We start from the raw sequence: 6,180 nt of genomic DNA, 5'->3' as shown, positions 1-6,180 counted from the left end.
TTAAATCCCAATTGCAAAGGCATAATATTAAATGTCTTCCTTTGTCCATACAAAAAGACATGGCTATAAACTAAACTATTCAAAAGACATGAAAAGAAGAGAAAGACAATATCTCACTCATACATATAAAATCATAGACTTAACTCATCAAAAATACTTTGCAATATATCTGAAAACCCAATACCAGAAGGATAGTTATTACAGGTACCATGAATCTACAAATCCATTATTCTAACTGTTCATATATATATATTATACACTAACAAATGATTTTTAACATTATCCCATAAAAATTCAGTCAAATTTTACAGCATAAGTGTATACAAAATAAAGCATAATTCTAATCTACAGGAAATCAAAAAGGTGCACAAGCTAAAACAGAAAGAGTTAAATTTCCGTTAAAATACATCAGGTTAAAAATCCAAATTAAAATGATGCAGTAAGAAAAAAATCTATTGCATCCATACACTGATTATTTTTAAATTGCCATACCAGGCTTATTTCTACTCTTTTGTCTGTATGAACATAACTTTGATGGGCGTGACCGATATACCTAAGCTCCTAGTGGCAAGGGGAGAAAGGACAAACCAATGATTTCCAATAGTCAATGTTCATGAGAAACGGACTAGTTCCTGATGTTCCATTTGCCCTCAATGGAATGAACGTCTCCGAATGCAGCAGTTATGTGTACCTAGGTTGAGAACTCCACATGACAAACAACCTGGCACCTGACTGCACAGGAGAAAGAGAGCAGTGTGGAATGCCTTCAAGAGCATTGAAGAAGTGGTTAAGAGCGGCAGCGTCTGGGGGCGCAGACCCCTTGGGTAGCACTGCAGAGAGGCGGGGGTGGCCAGGTGGCTGGATGAGGCAAAAGCAGGAGGCCGCGCTGCCGCTGGGGACCCTGGCGACAGGCACCCGCTGCTGGCTTGGCACAGCCATGGTGGGCAGCCACTGTGGCAGCTTCGCCCCAGCGACTGGCAGCCGCAAGATCGTGCAGCTCAACGTGGGGGCACCAGATTCAGTACTTCAGGACAAATGCTTATGTGGATTCCAGATTCCATTTTTTCCAGTTCGCTGAGTGGAAGAATTTCAACACTTTGAGATGAAACTGGTGCTATATTTATTGATAGAGATCCTGCAGCATTCGCGCCCATTTTAAATTTCCTTCAGAGGAAAGAATTAGACTTACGGGGCGTGAGCATCAGTGTCCTCAGGCACGGAGCAGAATTTTATGGCATCACCCCACTTGTGAGATGGCTGCTTCTGTGCGAAGAGCTGGAGCGTTCCTCTTGTGGCAGTGTCAAGTTCCACAGCTACCTGCCGCCCTCAGGTATCCCAAGTCATAAAATAAACAACCCAGCTAGGTCCCCTGCAGATCCCAGGAATGGACTAACTGCTGTGGAAGGCGGCATGCGGGCCAGCGGCAGGAACGCCCAGCCTGCTCTCTCTGTGGCTGGGGAAGGGACTGTCAGACTAGGGTTTCCCGTGGACCCCCAGAAGGTGCTTCTGGTGACTGGCCATCACAACTGGATCGTGGCTGCCTACGCCCACTTTGCTGTGTGCTACAGAATAAAAGAATCTTCCGGATGGCAGCAGGTGTTCACCAGCCCCTACTTGGATTGGACAATCCAGCAGGTTGCACAGGTTGCACTCAATGCAAAGGTGGTAGGAGGACCACACGGTGACAAGGACAAGATGGTGGCTGTGGCCTGGGAGAGCAGCAGCATCCTGTGGAACATCCAGGACGGAGAGAGCGGCAGCGAGACAGGTGTGTTCAGCCTTGGCGTGCCCGTGGATGTGCTCTTCTTCATTGGCAACCAGTTGGTGGCCACGAGCCACACTGGGAAGGTGGGCGTGTGAAACGCTGTCACTCAGCATTGGCAGGTCCAACATGTCCCCAAAACAAGTTATGACACCGAGGCTCTTCCTTCCTTCTGCTGGGCTGCAACAATGGATCCATATATTACATAGACATGCAGAAGTTCCCTTTGAGGATGCAGGATAACGACCTTCCAGATGAAATAGAGAAGGGATCACTAAGAAAATGATGGCTGGAGGAACCAGTCGGGATGGGAGATCATGCCGAAAGTAGATAATGGACCAAACATGATGACCTCTCAGTGTCTGTGTTGCAGACTATAACGCCCAGAAGTAGAGAGAGAGTATGGGGAATATTGTCTGCCATGGAGGCAGGGGGAGGGTGGGAAAGGGGGGGTATACCCAGGATATTTGTGGTGGGGAATGTGCACTGGTGGAGGGATGGGTGTTTGATCATTGTGAGATTGTAACCCAAACATGAAAGCTTGTAACTATCTCACAGTGATTCAATAAAATTTAAAACAATTTAAAAAAAAAAAAAGGGTAATGAACTTCTTGTGACTGAACTGTAGCAGTACCCTTCCAAAGATGCTATCACTTTAATGAGTGTTTACCTCATGCCCAAAACAAGTGTCTGCGGGAACTGGATTGAGATCGCCAATGGCACAAGCTCAGGAGCAGTGCCTGTGATCATCCAGCACCCGGAGACCATGGGCTCGGGCCCACAGCTCTTCCAGACCTTCACAGTCCACCGCAGCCCCGTGACCAAGGTCATGCTCTTGGAGAAGCATCTCGTGTCAGTCTGTGCGGATAACAACCACATGCGCACCTGGACAGTGACTCGCTTCCGAGGCATGATCTCCACCCAGCCCGGCTCCACACCCCTGGCGTCCTTCAAGATCCTGTCTCTGGAGGAGACGGAGAGTCATGGGGGCAGCTCCTCCCGGAATGACATCGGGCCTTTTGGAGAACGAGATGACCAGCAGGTGTTCATCCAGAAAGTCGTCCCCATCACCAACAAACTGTCAGGCTCTCGTCAATGGGAAAAAGGATCTGTGAGATCCAAGCCGTGGACTGCACGACCATCTCCTCCTTCACCGTGCGTGAGTGCAAGGGCGCCAGCAGGATGGGCTCCCAGCCTCGGCGCTACCTGTTCACTGGCCACACCAACTACAGCATCCAGATGTGGTACCTGACCACCGCCATGGACATAGTGAATAAAAGCGAGGACAAGGACGTGGGCGGCCCCACCGAGGAGGAGCTGCTGAAGCTGCTGGACCAGTGTGACCTCAGCGCCTCCCGCTGTGCCACGCCCAACATCAGCCCCGCCACCTCCGTGCTGCAGCCCAGCCGCCTGCGCGAGTCCAGCTCCAGCCTGCAACTCCAGCACCACGGGACCCTGCACAAGGCAGCCACGTATGGGTCCATCAAGCCTTACCGCAAGAGCCCCCTGCTGGCGCGGGCACGGAGGACGGAGAGCTTCCACCCCTACAGGGACTTCCAGACGCTCGGCCTGAGCAGAAGCGTCGAGCAAGTCGCCCCCAACAACGGGGCCCGGCGCCTGGGGACTGCCCCGCGCAGGAGAGGAAGTCCCCGGGCACAGAGGGGAGAGGCCTGCAGGAGCCCGACAGCGGGCTGGAGCCCCAGAAAGTGGCCGAAACTCTCCTCGAGTCCAAGAAGCGGGCACCCAAAGACGAGAATGAGAGCAGGGTGGAGGCGAGGCGGGAGGGTGGCTTGGAAGGCAGTGGGGTCCGGGGGCGGAGGAAGGGACCCTATCCGGCGTCCTCTCCTAGCACTTACGAAGGAGGCCCCGACTCCCCCCGGCCCCGCCTCGCCCTCCCCCACCCGGACCACGCCATCCCATCCCCTCCCCTCCCCCCCGGCATAGGAAGAGCGAGTCCTCGGGCCCGGAGTACGGGCTGTGAGGGGCACCCAGTGCTGCCCACACTGTCCACGGCATCTGCTCTACATCCAGACTGAAGCCAAACAGCTTCATTGGCTACCTTTTTGACCTTTTGGAAAAAAAAGTTTTGTTTTTCATTTTCCGAGTACATTAAGAGAACCTTTCTGAAACGGATGCCATCTCAGTGCTCGGCATCCCCGAGGGTGTCTGCACACTGCAGGTGCCGGCCCCTGGGGGCCGTGCCCGGGGCCATTGCCCGGAGATTTCCTTCCGTGAATCACAGTCTCTCTGGAACGGAGTCGCTCAGCAATTCCTGTGATTACAAATGTTTACCGGGTATTTACTGAGGTGCTATATTGGTGGAGGAATAGCACGTCATTCAGAAACGCTATTGCTGGTGCAGTCCAGAGTGCGTGTGTAGTGGTGGTCCCTTTGACGAGCTCTGTCTGAGTGCTGGGTCCTTCCCCATCTCACTGTCGGAGTTCTTGAGCGGTGTTAGAGGCCCAGAGTCTGTTTGAAGTTTTCTTTGAAGTTGTGGTGTTGTCTTTGTGTGAGCAGCCGAAAACCCGGGCTAGGCAAGGGCACAGCTCTGCATGGCCGGAAGGCAGACCTTGGTTTTGTTTCAGGGGCCACCCTGCTGTTTTCCCACCATGATTAATAATCAAGATCGTGAAATTAGAGTGTGGCTAGTTTATTAAATTTATGAGAATCTCAGTTAAAGGTGTGGGGTGCTGTAAAAAAATGTTATTTTGAATATTTTGAATTGTAAAAACAACCTTTTGTACATTTTCTTTTCATTCAATTGGAATGGTTTTCAAGTTTTTGCAAATCAGGTGATTGTAAATTTAAAGCATTAAGCATTTATTGGTGAGTAATGTATATATTCCCATTGTAAGAAATGCAGTAGATGAATGAAGTGAAAATAAATTCTTTTTTTTTTTTTTTGCTTTTTGGGTCACACCCAGCGATGCTCAGGGGTTACTCCTGGCTTTGCACTCAGGAATTACTCCTGGCAGTGCTTGGGAGACCATATGGGATGCCGGGGATCGAACCCGGGTCGGCCGCGTGCAAGGCAAACGCCCTACCCGCTGTGCTATCGCTCCAGCCCCTGAAAATAAATTCTTTAAGTTTACTATAGTACCAGTGGATTCACAAAGTTCTCTCATGTATTTATTAAGCCAAATAAAAGTGGTTTCAGTGGGAAAAAAAAAAAGTGGTTAAGAGAACGAAGAACCTTCAGCTCCAGGCACATCTTTTCTACTCCACTCTTCTTCCTGCACTAACATACACTTCAGAGACCTGGGCCCTACAAAAACAGGATGAGAACGCTTTTCATGCATCCCAAAGAGGAATCAAAAGAACTATGCTTGGAGCATCACGTTTCACTCAAGTGAAAGAAGGAATCTGGAGTTCCGACCTCCATCGACTATCAAAAATCAGGGACATGGAGCTGGAGTTATAGCACAACGGGTAGGGCATTTGCCTTGCACGTGGCGGACCCGGGTTCAATTCCAAGCATCCCATATGGTCCCCTGAGCACTGGCAGGGGTAATTCCTAAGTGTGGATGCAGGAGTGACCTCTGTGCATCGCCGGGTGTGACCCCTCCCCCCAAAAAAAAGCCAAAAAAAAAATCAGGGATGCTGTGAGAGAAGGAATCTGGAGTTCGGACCCCCTTCGATGATCAATTATCAGGGATGCTGTCTCATTTGCCAAGGCATCGAAAATCAGATAAGCCGGACACTTAATGCGATTTAGAGAGGACCGCTGGACTAGAGCTGTTTTGGACTGGATTCCACGGGAAGTCAAAAGAACGCATGGCCACCCACCTACGAGATGAGCATAGACTTCTTTGTCAGAACCCTCAATGAATGGTTTGAGGCTTTTCGTATCCTGGAGCGAGAAGACACCATTGGGCTACACAAGCACCCGACAGGTATGAAGGGAGTCGTTACTGGTGCCTGCTCGAACAAATTGATGAAAAATTAGATGACAAGTGATACAAGTGATTCAAGTGTGATTATGACCATTAATATATAGTCTTCAGAAAAAGAAAGTTCTTGCCAAGATGATTTCATTGATAAACTTATCTAAGATACATATGATTTATCATAACAGTAATCTATCATTTCATACAGTAACTAAAGCAAAGAAAAAACAATTTATGAGGCTAATATTACTCTAATAAATTAAACCATACCTTATATCAATAAAAAAATTTTGCAATACTCAATATAACATATTTTAATATATTTAAATAAATAATTAAAATTGATTTTATTAATAGATAACTTGATAACCTTTTAAAAAAGTAATCAAAGAATTTAAAAATTAAATGCATGAGAATAAAAGTCTATCCTCCTTGTGCAAGAAAATAAAGTTTACGTGATATGAAGTCAATTTACGAAGTGTGAAAAACTCAGTTGCTTTTCTATATCAATTAATAGACAACTATAATGTA

General features: G+C 48.3%; 1 pseudogene; it reads left to right on the top strand.

The window, feature by feature from the left end:
- The first annotated feature begins 937 nt into the window (after positions 1 to 937).
- On the top strand, positions 938 to 3,743 carry LOC129404306 (BTB/POZ domain-containing protein KCTD3-like; annotated as a pseudogene).
- The last annotated feature ends 2,437 nt before the right edge of the window (positions 3,744 to 6,180 follow it).

This window comes from Sorex araneus, chromosome 4 (genome assembly GCF_027595985.1).
Source record: "Sorex araneus isolate mSorAra2 chromosome 4, mSorAra2.pri, whole genome shotgun sequence".
NCBI lineage: Eukaryota > Metazoa > Chordata > Mammalia > Eulipotyphla > Soricidae > Sorex > Sorex araneus.
This window is presented reverse-complemented; position numbering and strand designations above follow the sequence as displayed.